General features: G+C 40.2%; 1 protein-coding gene across 1 annotated transcript in view; it reads right to left on the bottom strand.

Moving 5' to 3' along the window:
- Positions 1-4,698: 4,698 nt before the first annotated feature.
- Positions 4,699-16,291, bottom strand: part of RPS6KA5 (ribosomal protein S6 kinase A5) — a 193,420-nt gene continuing 181,827 nt past the window's right edge. Inside the window, exon 19 of the mRNA XM_081830060.1 lies at positions 4,699-15,711. The gene's annotated coding sequence lies outside the window, so the exon portion shown is untranslated. The remainder of the gene's footprint in view (positions 15,712-16,291) is intronic.

Genomic DNA, 16,291 nt, shown 5'->3' with positions numbered 1-16,291 from the left:
GGGGTCGGAACTCAGGCGGTGCCGAGTGGAGGGGGGGACCACGCCTGCCAAGGAGGCAGGGTTTTGAGGCAGAGGTCTTCCCTGGCCTCCCACCGCGGGCTGATTCTGGGTTTTGCTGGCCTGGTCCATCCACTCTTCGGGATAGACCAGCCACTTGTGCTCAGGCCACAGTGTTCTGTGGACAGAGCCAGGGTGGCCTTCATCTGTGTTTCCTGGGGGGTCCTCATCGATTCCAGCCACAGCCATCCTAGCACAGGGCACAGTGTGCGAAGTCCTGACTGGTGGCTTTGTTTGACATACATTATCATCTCCCAAAAATGAGATTCTTGCCTAGGTCTCGGCATCCTATGCAGCTGGGCCTCCGCAGACCGGGCACTTACGGGGTACCTGTGGGCCACCCGTGGTCCCACGCCAACCCTTCACCCCACACCTCTCTGTGGCAGCTTAGTCCATGGCCTTTGGTGTCACCTGGTGTTACCCTTGGGGATTATTTCTTCTTTGTCTTATAAATAGCCGAGCACGTGCCTGGGCTGGCTGTTAATCCAGGGCACTGGCTGGAGACTGGGCAATCACGTCCACCTCAGCTCGGGCCAAGAGCTGCACACACAGCATCCCGGACCCAAGTTACAGAAGCACAGCCCGTGAAGCACCAGCCTGCAGTTCTGAGGCTGTGGCTGGATCCCAGAATGGATCAGAGGGAGACCCACGAAGGATGTGGTCCTCACAAAGCCATCCTGCTGACGTCATCCCACCTCACTCCCCCGTGGCCATGAGCCTCAAACCCCGTGGGAGCCCCCCCCACCGGAATCCCTTGTGGCGAAAGTGAACTTCTCCCGCTTGGTCAGGAGGTTTTGGGCCCAGAGAGAGGGAGGGGAGGGGGATAGGAATAGAGAATGAGGGCTCTGGAAGCAGGAGGCCGGCTCATCATTGCCAAGAAATATAAAAAAAGTGCAAAAAGAGCGAGGCCGCAGAGTCATGAACAATTTGCAAGCAGCCTTTCATTTCAGCAAATAAAAAAAAAAAATCCAAAAAATTGCTCTTCTTTATGCCTCCTGTTTAAAAACAAAGCCTTAGGAAAGACACCCTGAGGTTTTAAGCTGGGGGCAGTAGGGGAACAGTGTCCCGGATGGCCCGGAGGCAGCCCGGCCGTGGGGACTCCAGGATCAGCAGAAGGCAACGAAGCTTTACTCTCGGGCCAGATAATGAACTAAGCATCTAAGTTGAAGGTGTTTATTTCACTCCCAATGTTTTGTTCTAGCTGAACTCTGGAGGAAAATGTCTTGAGAAAAGCTCTTGGGGTGTTGGTCCCAAGCAGGCCCAGGAGGCAGGTGGGAAGGGGGAGGCAGGTGCTCCTCGAAGGGGCGCTGGGGGATAGCACTCTTGTGTCCTCGAGGTTAGAGGTCTCTCTGGTGTTATGTCTGCATTGGTGTGAGGTTTAAATGTTGCCTCCCCCAGGGTAAGTAAAAAATACACCTTTCCCAAATGCTCTGCACTGCTAAAAGGAAACCCTGACCCCCTGTTAGCCATCAGCCCCTGATGTTACCCCTAACACCCCCTCCCCCCACCCCCCACCTCCCAGGGTCTGTGTGGGGCTGGAGATGGCAGCGTGCTTCCCTCTGAGTGACACTGGGTCTTAGATGCTGAGTGCTCGATGGGGCTGGGGCTGGGCCGCAGCCTCAGGTCTTCTAGGCTTGCCTCCCCCGGCATGGAACGCCTGCCCCAGATGCCAGCGCCGCTGGGGCCTGGAGTTCTCGGTGCATGGTGCCCACGGTGGAGCCTCCATCCTGCAAGCAGGGCCCCGGGCAGAGGAAGGGAGCCCCCAGCTCCCACCTGCACTTGCCCAGGACTTGGTCTGAGCCACAGGTAGCTGGATCAGGTTGAGAAATGCTGACAGCCTGCCTCTCCTGGGAGAGCCCCCACCTGCATGCTGGGGGACCAGAACCAAATCAAGGTGTCAGCAGGGCTGGCTCTTCTTGGAGGCTCTTGGGAAGAATCCATCTCTTTGCCCTTGCAGAGACCACCCACAGCTTCAGGCTTGTGGGGTCCTTCCTCCACCTTCAAAGCCAGCAGCCTTCTTTGTGTGGGCAAAATCTCCCTCTGCCTCCATTTTATAAGAATATAGGTGATTGCACTTAGGGCCCCACACCCCAGATAATCCAGGAATATCGATCTAAAAATCCTTAACTTGGGACACCTGGGTGGCTCAGTGGGGTAAGCATCTGCCTTCGGCTTAGGGTCCTGCATCAGGCTCCTTGCTCAGCAGGGAGCCTGCCTCTCCCTCAGCCTGCCGCTCCGCCTATTTGTGCAGGCATGCTCTCTCTCTCTCTCTGACAAATAAAAATCTTAAAAAAAAAAAAGAAAAAGAAAAATCTGCAATCAGTTACCTCCACACAGTTTTAGTATGAGTTAACATGAGTCATTCTTTGAAGAATTACTGATATATACTGCTGTGTTTCTTTAAGAATCTTATGTAATTCCAATCCTCTTTCCCCCCACAAATCCAAATCAGGTGTCAGGTGTTTGTACATCGACAGGTTTATTCTTTTCTTAAAGCTTAAACAAATACATCTTTACGCACACAAAAGTTGGTAAAAAGTAAGCCCTTACTGCTTTGTTAAAAATAAAACCCATACACAAACCTTTCTGGCCAAACCCCAAAGCAAGAAAACATCACATTTCTACAATACATCTGCATACGGTTACGTGTATGTTTTCCAGTCGATACAACTCATTCAGACCTGCCTCAACAAAGGGAAGACTAACTTTAAGACCATGAAGGGAAAAAAATGCATGCCTCTTATAAGTGTTAAAGAAAAGTAGATATGGAGTTCTGAAAATTCTCAATAAATAGTTCATAGTATAAAAATTCTTAACTCTATTGTTTATCTTTAATCAATGGCAGTACCAGTTATTGCTACCAATTATCGCTGTAAGAAAGCATTCAAAGGACATTAAAATAACTATGCATATTTACAGCAACAAAACAAACATTTGTAACCTTTAGCTCTTCTACATAAATCCCAGAAGAGGGAAAGTTCACTATAAATTAATACTCGATGCTTCTAGCCCAGCTAGAATTAATCAATTTTTAAAAATCAACCATAAGATATTATAAATATGGGATTCAAGAAAGCAGCTAAGAAAAAGTACTACTTAATAAATGCAGGAGGCATCAAGCAAAAAAAGAAGAAAAAAATGTTACTCCCTTTGGGGAGAATTACTGCTAGAATAATATTAATAAAAATGATAAAAGATGGCATAAAAGGCAGATATAAAATAAAGTTGATTCTTGATGTGAGAATAATTTTATTTCTTGCATTGTAAGAAGGTCTTATGTTCTTCTAGAGAGACTTAGAAAAAAAGCCATGCATATAAAATTCTAATTACGTGCCAATTGAGTGACTTTGTCAAAGGTTTGCCCCAGAAGGGCTTTTTCAAAGAGGTTAAAAACTTGTCCTAATTGCCATCCAAATTGATGTTTACAACCAACATAAGCCATCATCTACTTCCAAAGCAAACCCTGTCTAGAGACTTCACTTAAGAGCACTTTTTGCTTCTTGTTTGAATAAAAAAGGAATTTCCCATATTGGAAAACCCGGAGTAAGAGCGGGAGAGAAAGAGACAAGCCACGGGAGTCAAGGACCTCATGAAGCCAGGCGAATATGGAAAGATCAGAAAAAGGAAAAGGCAAGCAAGTTTCTGCAAATAGGGTAGGTTCCCCCCCTGGAAGGCGGATGAGTACTTGGTCATAGGCAGGAAACCAGAGGGGTGGTGGGGTCGGGATGCAACAGAGGTTCCTCTCCCATTCAGGCAATGAGGGCTTAGCTAATTGTTTCTCAGACAACTAACAGAGCCAGAAACAAAAAAGTTACAAAGACACCCTGAGAACCAGCCCTTTGAAACTGGAAACAAGTTCCAGAGAAAACGTGCACCCACCCACGTGTCTCAAAAGAGATTTTCAAAGGGGGCACTGAAGAGAGGTCTTTTATTTTAGAAACATATCCGCTCTGGTTGGCGATTCTCCTGCCCCACAGGCCACCTTGGACGCTACCTAGCTGGTGGGACCACACGGCAGGCAGCTGTGGAAAACAGGCTCAAGTTATTTGGTGGCTACACACAGATAAGCACAGTTACAGGGGTTAGAGTCTAAGGCTGACTCATCTTAACGTGGTAACCGGGACTGAGCAAGATCAAGCACAGCTTTCCTTAGAAAGGTGGGAGAAAGCTGAAGGAACGGGCAGAGAGAGAGAAATGAAAACCAAAAGAGATATGAGTCAAGTGATTTACTTTGTTGATGCAAATTTGGGTGAGTTAGCAAAATTGAGGTACCCTCATTTCCCAAAGATGAACAAAGATGGAGTTGAACGTCAAGGCTGGATGATGCCCCCGCACCTGACTGCTAAAGGAAAGTCGACAAACTGTCTCACATCCTTCCTACCCAGCAGCTGGTTCCACTGGGATGCCGTGTCTCCAGGAAATGTGCTCCTTAGAAGGAAATACAGCCTTGGGGCATTGGGACACTCTCCTCTACTCTGGGCCCCATGGCTTCTCCTTCCTCACAGTGCCCCATGCCACTTACCAGGCATTTACCGGAAAAGAATGGCTTCTAGTTTTGAAAGACCTTTAAATAAGAGATTAGTAATCAGTCCAGTTGCTGCATAAGACAAGAACAAAAATCATTATTTCAGTCTATTTTAAAAAAAAAAACAACAACTCGGCTGGCTGGCTCGGTCGGTGGAGTGTGCAACTCTAGGTCTCAGGGTTGTGAGTTCGAGGCCCACATTAGGTGGAGAGATTACTTAAATAAGCGTAAAAAAATAAAATAAACAAACAGCCCTTTCCTTCTTGCTACCATAAATGCTAAATGGAAGAATGTACAAATAAAAAGGGAAGAGAGTATTTTCAAATTATTAAGAAAATGGAGAAAACAACCAATCAATGGGAGAAACCATGAAAAGAACTCCAGAAAATATTACAAACCTGGGCCCTTTGAAAGGATGGTATTCCATTAAAAATTAAAAATGCTTGCATGTTCTAATGTGACACATGACTACTTCCAAGTTTTAGAACATTCTTGAACAAAATGTACACAGCAAACAAGCAAGGTAGCAGCCCACTCCCTGCCCCAGAGTCCTCAGCAAGAGGCCCCACAAGCACCCACCAGTGATAGCAACAGATGGAAACTTGTGTCTGGTAGGAAATGGCACTGGGTGAGCTCTAAGACGCCTAAACTCTAAGATTCTAGAGATGCTAAAAATCCTGCTATGAGTATGGTTTGCTCCACTATGTAGCCCTCTGAAATACACAAAGGTGGCTCAAATAACAAGCCTTCTACAAATGAGCTGAGAGCAATAATATACCTTAAACCCACACTCAGAACCATAATATACATTATAAACTTTTCCTAATACTATTTGATGGCTGAAAATATTAAACATCTATTTAATTTTAAACCTACCTATTCTCAATTTCTATTTCAAAATACCAGTTATTATTCACTATACAGAACCAGGCAAAGACACTTTTAAAATTAAGTGGCTATATAAAAGAAAGTCTTCATTATTAAAGAATAGCGACATCTATATTCTGCCCATCTTTGGGATCAAGGCACCTTATAGACTTTTTCCTCTTCTTTACCTGACCTGTCAGTATGCTCATGAGGCAGGGAAGGACAGGGACAATTATTCCCATTTCATGGCTGAAGAAATGGAGGCAGAGAGAGGCGGAGTGACTCGCTCAGATTCACTAAGTCTGTGGCCAGCGTGGAAATGTAGGACCAACTGCCTCCCTACTTCCTTCCCTAAAATCATCAGTAATACTCATGGGAAGTGTCACACATAGTACATATTACTCTTCAATGACAGCCAAGGGTGAAGGGAAGACAGGAGGAATCATGTGAGGGCTTTTTTCTTTTCCTTTTTTTCGGTAGCCCTGTTTTCTTTGAGAGGACAAATGCACTTTTCTTAAGATGCTGATAAGTACAATTGTTAAAAACAGAGCACTGAGAGGCAGAGCTGAGGCATGGACCACGCCAGACGTGAATGGTGGGCTCCAAGTTCACGGCCTAGCCTCCCGGTGCCCTGGTTCTCGCCACAGGCTCGCTGCACAGGTCACTTGGCCTCTAACTTCAGCACACAGTACCCTCCAGCATCTCAGGGCTCTTCTGAACACAAGGGAGCTAATTTAATAATATGTTGGTCGATATAAAGAAATAAATAGTATTTATTCAGTAAGAGTCCTAGAATATAGAAATAGAGCATCATGCCTAAGCAATCTGTTGACAAAAAAGAGTGGAAATTTCATCTAAAACTGTTCCTCAAGTCTGTGGTTCCTAAGCAAATAATTTATTTCCAATGTCTAAATGCCTCCAAAGGAGCAAATATTTATGTATTAGTCCAAACACAGGAAACCCACCTGACTAAAGATCTGATTTGAAAACACTTTCCATGTCAAGCGCCAAGTTTAATGGTTCGTATCTAATGCTGCAGTGGTGTGCTGCTCGTTTCTAGTTTGCCCTGTGAGGGGCATACATGCAACTTTTATTTTCTCTGTATTAAACATATTTATCTTTAAACAAAAATCAGTTCCAGTCAGGCTCTTATCAGGGAGGAACATTATTAAGTTTGCAAAGCAATCACAATGAAAAGAAGCCCAGTGTTAGCAAAAAGTGCTAAATATGCTTGTCATTCTATATGTAAGATGAATTTACTATGGCAAAAAAGAATCTGCCATGATGCTTTGCTTATCATCCCTATCTCCCAACATAAGCTTTGAAAAACTCCTGTAAATGTCACAACTATATAAGGAACATATATGATTTCATGATATTTTCTACTGCAGAAACTTCTTAGGGTACCACCGCTCACCGCCCTAAAAAAACCCAAAACCAACCAAACAAAAGAATTTAAAAATCCAAAACCTAGCAGAAAGAATTGACTAATCAAACTAAAATTTCCCATTAAGACAGCAACAATGAAGTCGATAGTAAAAAAATAAGCATCACATTTATGTCTAGATGAAGTCAACCAAGTAAATGAAATGCATTCCTTACTTAAACTTTAAAAAAACAAGGGGTGCCTGGGTGGCTCAGTCGTTAAGCGTCTGCCTTTGGCTCAGGTCATGATCCCGGGGTCCTGGGATCGAGCCCTGCATTGGGCTCCCTGCTCTGCAGGAAGCCTGCTTCTCCCTCTCCTGCTCCCCCTGCTTGTGTTCCCTCTCTCGCTGTGTCTCTGTCAAATAAATAAATAAAATCTTAAAAAAAAAAAATACCAACTTTCAATGGATGTTTTTAAACACACAAAAGTTAGCACTCTGAAGTCTTTCTATTAAATCAAAATTTAACCACCCTTAAATCTACATTAAAACAATCCTGGGACTCTGGAATGTTATCACCTGTTACAGCTGAATTAATTCCTTAGGAGACCAATCTGGTGTTCCTAGTTTGAACTACTTGTATCCATAGCTTTTAATTTTTTAAAATATTTTATTTATTTATTTATTTGACAGAGAGTGAGAGCATGGGGTGGGGGTGGGGCAGATGGGGAGGGAGAGGGACAAGCAGACTCTGCCTTGAGCAGAGTCCCACATGGGGCTCCATCTCATCCTGAGATCATGACCTGAACTGAAATCAAGAGTTGATGCTCAACTGACTGAGCCACCCAGGCACCCTGTAGCTTTCCTTTTAAAAGAAACTAACACAGCTATCTCACCCCCATTTGGTTGGTTGAGCATTCGTACCAGAGAGTATTCCAATATAGGTAAGGATCACAGCAAGACAGATAGATGATTTTAAGTAGTTATGATGCAATTATGAAAATCTGACATTGTAAGTTATACTTTAATAATCCCTGAATATGCTACCATATTTAAAACAAAACCTTCTGTCTGCTAACATCTGAAAAACTTAACATGAAACCAGTGTAGAAAGCGACTAAAAGAAAAAGCCTACATAATGAAGACTATACATTAAGTAAAATAGTCACAAATACTTATCTTCTTAAGTTTCATAATATACATAGGGCACAAAGAAGTCAGTTTAAATTCTAATTAGAATTTCTAACACTCAAGGTTTTCACTGAACGTATCATTAGATACATCAGTAGAACAAGTTTTCTGAATTTTTAGGTAAGTAGGGTTTGATTATTCTGACTTTAGAAAGCTAACACTAGACTCAAAAGCAAAGACACTGAAATTAAAAGGTCAGAATACTTTGACCCCAGACTTTACTCCCGTATCTAAAAGATTCATCAGAATTAGGGCACCTGGCTGGTTTGGTTGGTGGAGTGTGAGACTCTTGATCTCGTGGTTGTTAAGTTTGAGCCCCGCACTGGATGTGGAGATTACTTAAAAATAAAATCTTAAGGGGCACCTGGGTGGCTCAGTCGTTAAGCATCTGCCTTCGGCTCAGGTCATGGTCCCAGGGTCCTGGGATTGAGCCCACCTTGGGCTCCCTGCTCAGCGGGAAGCCTGCTTCTCCCTCTCCCTCTCCCCCTGCTTGTGTTCCCTCTCTTGCTGTCTCCGTCAAGTAAATAAAATCTTTTAAGAAAAAGTATTGTGTTGTATCATTAGTGGTATATATGTCTTAAAACAAGAATGGACTGGGAAGATAAATATTTGTTTATAGTATTATTTTACTGAGTGATTCTGAAATGCCTTTATTTTTTTAAAGATTTTATTTTTAAGTAATCTCTACACCCAATGTGGGGCTCAAACTCACAACCCTGAGGTCAAAAGTCGTATACATTCCACCTACTGAGCCAGCCGAGTGACCCTTTAAGAAAGAATTTTCAATACCTAGTTACTATTTAAAAATACCTTCAAAACATTTACCATTCAACATATATAAAAAGTACTGATTTTAGTGTATTACAACATATATTCTCCACATAAAGATTTTAGGTGAAATAATTGACAGTTTGAAACAACTTTATTTACAGTGGCTATAAAAGCATCTTGAAAATTTCAAAGTCTAATTACTTTTCTTCAGTACAGTTCATTGTTGCCAGAAACAAAAGCAAAGTTTCATGTGATGTGTCAATCTGTGAATAAAAAAATTTATAAGCTCCTCCTCATATTTATAACACTTTTATGTTTAATGAGTGTACATAAATCACTGAGGATAAAGATATATTAACCATATACCGAGGAGTTAAGGGAGACAGTCCAGCCTCTGACTACTTAGTAAGATGGAAAAGTCATGAATGGCATGACTTTCTGGGGTTTTGATGGTACCATCTTTGAGAAAAAGACAACTGCTCCAAATGATTTCATGAATAAGTAAAAGAATATTTCAGTCAACTGGACACATGAATCAGCTTCTGAGCAAAAGTTAATATTGATAAGAGAAGGAAGACTTGCGAAAAGTATTCACCAAAGAAAAATGTATGCACACCAAGAGCCCGGTGGTCCCATGAGGACAAAGAGGCCAAAAGCAACAGATTAACCTTTAGAGCAGAGATAAAAGTAACCATATGCTGGATGAGACCAACGTTAAAACACACAGCACTTTGATATCTACCCAAATGTTACCCAGCACTGGGTATGATCCAGAGGAGATGCCCTCTTTGTTAGGTTGCAATTTTGGTGTTAACTGTAAGACTCATATTCACTTTGTCCCCCAAAAGTTTGTAATTTCTGTTTGTAAGTGACGATTTTCCAACCATAATATTAATTATGCTTCAGAGTTGCTGCCAGATAAATAACAAGTGGGGATGGTATTCTCAGAATAGCAAGGTGTTAGAACTGGCTCCATCAAAATAACTCTATCTTTTATAGCTGGTAGTTTGTGTGTGTGTGTGCGATTTTTAAAAAATTAGGATAACATTTACATAAGAACATAACATTTTAAGTGTACAATTCAGTGGCTTTTAGTACACTTACAATGTTGTATAACCATTACCCTATTTAATTCCAGAACGTTTTCATCACCCCAAAACATCATCTACTTGCATCACCTACATGCATTAGCAGTCACTCACCATTTTTCCCTCCTACAATCCTCTGGAAACCTCTAATCTACTTTCTGTTGCTATGGATATGCCAATTATGGACATCTCATATACATGAACTTATACAATAAAATGGCCTTTTGTGTCTGGCTTTGTCTGTTTTAACTGGTAGTTCTTAAACCATTCTAAAAGGGCTGTAATTCCAAGGACACCAAACCACAAGTGCTCAAGATTCTTGATCTGTCCTCATGAGTGTACTCTAGCTTCTACAGAACTTCTATATATGATGTTCTAGTTCTTTGACGGCCTTTTAATCACATGAAAATGGATTAAAATTGGAACTACAAATTATCATTCCCCAGAATATGTGAAGTTTCTAAAGTGGGAAAGAGTAACAAAGAACAGAGGAGTAAAATTCTTGATTTGACCACAGTATCTTAACAGTAACATGTGCTTAGGTTATATTTTTCTCTTGGTACCAGTGACATTCAAGCTATTCTGGAAGACTGGGAAAACCAAGCCATTTTTTTCAGTATCTCAAAGCACTTAATAAGTAAGTGCTTTGTAGCATATAAAATGTTTTTTAAAAACTGAAGTTAAAATGAGAAACCACAGGTAGGCTGATTAGATCTCATGTTGATGCTCATAGAAAGATTTACTTTCAGAACTAAGTTTGTTCTCCATGAATCAGTTCTTGGGAGTTTGACTCAAATTGTAATATATTTCTGTTCCAAAGTAAGTCTTTCATGTGTTTGTCTTGTCTGCATGATGTAGAAACTCACAGATAGGGAATTAAGCATAACACCTTAGCTTTCAAAAGGTGGCCTCATATTGATGTACTATGTGTGAATTGTGAACTGGGCTACTCTCAGCAGAATTTTTTAAAGGCTAAAAATATTTGTATAAAATAGGAAGGTGTTGTCATCCTAAAGGTCTTGAGCTCAGTCTGTCTCTCATTCACCCAAACATAAGAAAAAGCCTTTAAATAATACAAGCATGACACAGAAACCCTTTAGTAACCAGTCCTTCTATGAAATAAAAGGCTCTACCTCGCAAAGTGGCAGCAATCTTATTTACTGCTGTAAAACCTGTGTCTAGAACAATAGCTGGCCTGAGTAGGAGCTTGAAAACTGTGTGTCAAAGAGCAAATGAATAAACGGAATGCCCTCCTATGTGAACCCATGACAACCAAGTTCTCATTGCCAGAAGCCACTGTGGGGAAATGACTTTGGTGATTAAAAGTGATCACCACCAGATTCCTGCTTTGGGCCACAACAGAATAGCTTGTAATTGGAACTAATTTTCCCCCTGAAAACAACAGGAAAGCTAAATAAAATACGTAGCATCAGAGAGCAAACCCACACAGGAGCCCTAAGAAGCCTACTGATGTGAGCTCCACATTCATTCTGACTTCTCAGAAGGCACTGCAAATTCATGGCACAGTGAAATATATTCCTAGTGGAAAGCAGCAATCCTACTTGGCTGAGGAGACAAAGGTAGGAGTCTGGGCTGCTAAAGCAGCTAGGACTTGAAGGGCAAAATCCCAGAGAGGAGAAAACCTCAGGGAAGTGAGCCAGCAATGCTGTTACTTTATTTCCTTGAGGTGTTTGCCATCCCTAAATCATGTGCACAAGGTGAAGCCTCCAGGAACCCAGTAAACAGCAGCAGCTGTGAGGCTGAAGAGAGCAGAGCTTTTAGTAGCTCTTTGTGCTGAGCTCTTGGAGCAGGAGTAAGGGCAAAAACTGAAACCTGTGAAAGTCGATCTTCAAGAGGATCATGGTAATCTGCCTATACTCTACCTACTTGCCAGAAGAAAGTATAACCATCTTAAAAGAAGATAACTCCATGCAGAGTCTCTGTAATCTTTAATACACAATGTATAGTATTCAGCCAAACTTATGAGAGATCCTAGAAAGCAGGACTAAATGACTGAAAACCAGAAGAAAATATATATGAATAACAGAACTAACCAATAGGGAGTAATTCAGACATTGGATTCATCAGACGAGAACTTCAAAATTCCTTTGATTAATATGTACAAGAATAGAGAGGAAAAGATTGAGAATTTCAGCAGAGACCTGGAATCTATAGAAGTCAATGAATATTTTAGATATGAAAATACAATATATGAAATTAAGATTAAAATTCATTAGATCTAGTAGGACAGAGGATAAATGAACTGGAAGACAGATCAGTAAAAATTACATAGATTGAAGAACAGGGAGAAAGAAACAGAAAAACACAGAAAGACTGTGAGATACATATGGAACACGGTGAAAGGTTTGGAAGAATCCCAGAAAAGAGGAGAGAGACAATAGGATAGAAAAATTATTTGAAAAATGACTGGTTAGGAATTGCCAAAATTAAGGAAGAACGTCAATGAAAAGATTAAACAAGTTTACTATCCTTAGGGAAGATAAAGAATCCACACACAGGTATATCACAGTCAAACTGTTAAAAATCAAAGGCAAAGATAGAATCTTCAAATTGACCAGAGAAAAAAGATATATTACCTTCAAAGGAGTAATATATTACCTTCAAAGGAGTAACAGTAAGACTGATGGCTGACTTTTCCACATAACTTATGGAATGGAATGACATCTTGAAAGTGCTAAACCCAGAATTTCATACTCAGCAAAAATATCCTTCAAAAATAAAGGCAACAATGAATTGTACACTTTAAGTGGGTGAACAATATGTTACATGAATTTTATCTCAATAAAGGTGTTACAAAAGGAAATAAAGGCAAAAGAAAGCTTCAAAATTCAAAAGCTAGGGAAATCATTGACAGCAGATCTGGCACTAAAATAAATACTAAAGAGAGTTCTCCAGGGGCACCTGGGTGGCTCAGTCAGTTAAGCATTTGCCTTTGGCCCAGATCATGATCTCGAGGTCCTGGGATCGAGTCCATGTCAGGTTCCCTGCTCAGCGGGAAGTCCACTTCTCCCTCTGTCCCTCCCCCTTGCTTGTGCTCTCTCTCTCAAATAAATAGATAAAATCTTAAAAAAGAAAGAGAGAGAGAGAGAATTCTCTAGGCAGAAGGAAAACAATCTGAGACAGAAGTAAAAAAAGGCAGGATGAAAAAAAAAAATCGGAAAGAGTAAATATGTGGGTAAACAAAATTGAATACTGATTCTTTAAAATAGATAATGGTAATAATAATAATAATAAATAAAATAATGAGTTGTAATGTTTAAAACATACATAGAAGATCGAGGTAAAACACATGGCAACAACACAGAAGGAAGGAGGGGTAAACAGATTTACACTGTGAAACAATTCTTATATTGTTGGGAAGTGGGAATGTACCAACTTCAGGTAGACTGTGGTAAGTCAAAGATGCACGCTGTAACCTCTAAATTTACTGCTAAATGAATTTTTAAAAAATCTCCAATATACTCACATGGTAGGAAAAAAAATGGGTAATAGAGAGTACTTGGTTTATTTAAAAAAAAAAAAAAGGCAGAAAAGGAGAAATAGAGGAACAAAGAGGAAATGGGAGGAATGGAAAACTAACTGTGGGACCAGGATTCAACAATCACATTAACTATAAAATGGACTAGATATTCCAAATAAAAGACAACTCAAAAATCTTAGGCAAAATACTAGCACATTGAATCCACTGATATATAAAAATAACACATCATGACCAAATGGTGTGTGTTCCAAGAATGCAACATTTGAAAATCATTTAGTGTAATTAATCACTATATGAGAACAAAAGTGAAAAACCACATGATCATCTCAATAGAGGTAGAAAAATCATGTAATTAAAACTCTCAAAAAACTAGGAATAAAAAAACCCCTTAATTTGGTAAGTGGTATCTCTTTAAAAATTTGCAGCAAACATCATATTGAATGGTAAAATACTGAATTCTTATTTTGAGTTCAGGAACAAGTCAAAGAGGTCTGCTGTCACCACTTCTATTCAACATTCTGCTAGAAGTCTTAGTCAACTCAGTAAGGGAAAAAAAAGAAAAACTGGAAAGGGAGAAATGAAACTATCATTATTTATAGAAGACATGAATGTATACATAAAGAAATACAAAAGGATCTATAGAATTAGCATAATTAAAGTGAATTTAGTAAGGTTGCTAGATGCAAAGGCAGTACAAAAAAACAACTATAGGGGCGCCTGGGTGGTGCAGTTAGTTAAGCATCCAACTCTTGACTTCAGCTTAGGTCATGATCTCGTGGTTGTGAAACCGAGCCCCGCGTCCAGCTCCACACTCAGCATAGAGTCTGCTTGAGATTCTCTCTCTGCCTTTGCCCCCCGTCAGCTCATGCACTCTCTCTCTCTCTCAAAATAAGTAAATAAAATCTAAAAAATACCCCAACCAATTATATTTCTACATACTAACAGAAAATAGATAATAAAATATAAACTTCAATAATCTAAAAATAAATCTAACCTCTCCATGTAAATCTTAAAACCTTGCTGAGACAAACTAAAGACCTAAGTAAATAGAGAGATGTACCATGTCTATGGATTGCAAAACTCAAAATTGAGAAGATAAAATTCTCCTGAAATTGATCTATATATACAATGCCATACCAATGAAACCCTAATAGATAACCTCCCCAAGGAAACTGACTATCTGTCATGGAAATGCAAAGGGTTAAGAGTAGCCAAGACTATCTGGAAGAAAATCAAAGTTAGAGATCTTACATTACCAGATGGGAAGACTATAAAAGTTATAACTGCAATGCACTGAGATTTTCAAGACACTATGCTAAGTCAAGTGAACACTCATGGAATAAGTGAACTTTGACTACTACACCTCATACCATATACAAATATCAGTGCTAGATGGATCACAGATACAATGTGAATGGTGAAACAATAAAGCTTTTAGAAGAATAATAACCTTGGGTAAAGACTGATGAAACAGGTCACAAAGATCATTAAGCATAAAAAACCAATATATTGAACTTCATAAAAATTAGAACTTTCTGGTTATTGGAGGACATCCATTAGAAAGAAAAAAAGCAAAACAAAGAGAAGAGATTTATAACAATATATCAGACAAAACCTCATATCAATAAGATACAAAGAACCTTCAAATCAATAGGAAAAAGACAGACAACCTAATAAATATAAAGAAGCGACCTGAATAGGCATTCAACAAGTGAGAATACCCAAATGGCTAATAAAGATATAAAAGGGTGTTCTACTCATCATTACTTCTCAGAGAAATGCACATTAAAACCACAGTAGAACACCAACACTTGTCAGAATGCCCAACACCACAATGACATACACACTTGACAGAATGGCTAAAACTAAAAAGGCTGATGGTACCAAGGACTGATGAGGATGTAGAGCAACCAGAACTCTCACACATTGTTGGGTGGGAGTGTAAATTGGTACAACCGCTGTTGAAAACTATTTGGCAATATCCTTTAAGCTAAATGTACATCCATCCTATGATTCAGTGAGCTTCCTTCTTAAGTATAAACCCAAGAGAAATGAATGCACATATCCACCAAAAGGTATGCACAGGAATGCTCATGACAGCTTTAGACATCAAAGCTAAAAGTTATCAACAACCCAAATGTCCATCAACAGTAGAATGGATAAATAGATTGGGATATACTCATCGGATAGAAGAATACACAATAATGAAAAAGAGCACACTATTGTCATTGCTGCGTGCAATGACGTAGATGAATTTCACAGACATCATGATCATCAAATAAAACCAGACACCAAAGACTAGACTATGATTCCATTTACAGGAAGATCAAGAACAGGCAAACAAATCTGTGGAGACAGAAGTGAGAACAGTGGTTAAGTCTGAGTAAGGACTGGGAGCCTCATCTTGAGCTAGGGGATGGTTTTAAGGGTGCATACATACATAAACATTCATTGAGCTGTCTGCTTAAGATCTGTGCACTTTATATGCCATACCGCATTAAAATTTTTAAAGAATATGATCACTACCTATATGTAGTCTTAGTACTCCATTTGAACTGCTCTCTTTGGCCACAGAATGGCAATGGTCTGGACAGAAGGCAGCAGGATAAGTTGGGGAGGGAGTAGGGAAACGGTGAGGAGAAAGCAATCACATGGGCCTCCGAGAAAAAAATAACCACCTTACAAAGCCTGTATAGACATCTTAAATAAGTTCACCTATCCACCCAGCAGACAAAATTATTAAAGACATTTATATAAATGGCTATTGAAATAGCATTTTTATAAAGTAGCCCTCTTCATGTTCCTGTCAATTATTTGTATCTCAGAGATGTAGGGCTGCTCACTTTCTCACACAGTGTCCTTATTTCCTTATTCCTACATACTTTTCATCCCCAGTGCTCCCTTCTCTGCCCCAATCAAGTACTTC

This window comes from Leptonychotes weddellii, chromosome 9 (genome assembly GCF_054177405.1).
Source record: "Leptonychotes weddellii isolate Sample4059 chromosome 9, ASM5417740v2, whole genome shotgun sequence".
NCBI classification, from domain to species: domain Eukaryota; kingdom Metazoa; phylum Chordata; class Mammalia; order Carnivora; family Phocidae; genus Leptonychotes; species Leptonychotes weddellii.
This window is presented reverse-complemented; position numbering and strand designations above follow the sequence as displayed.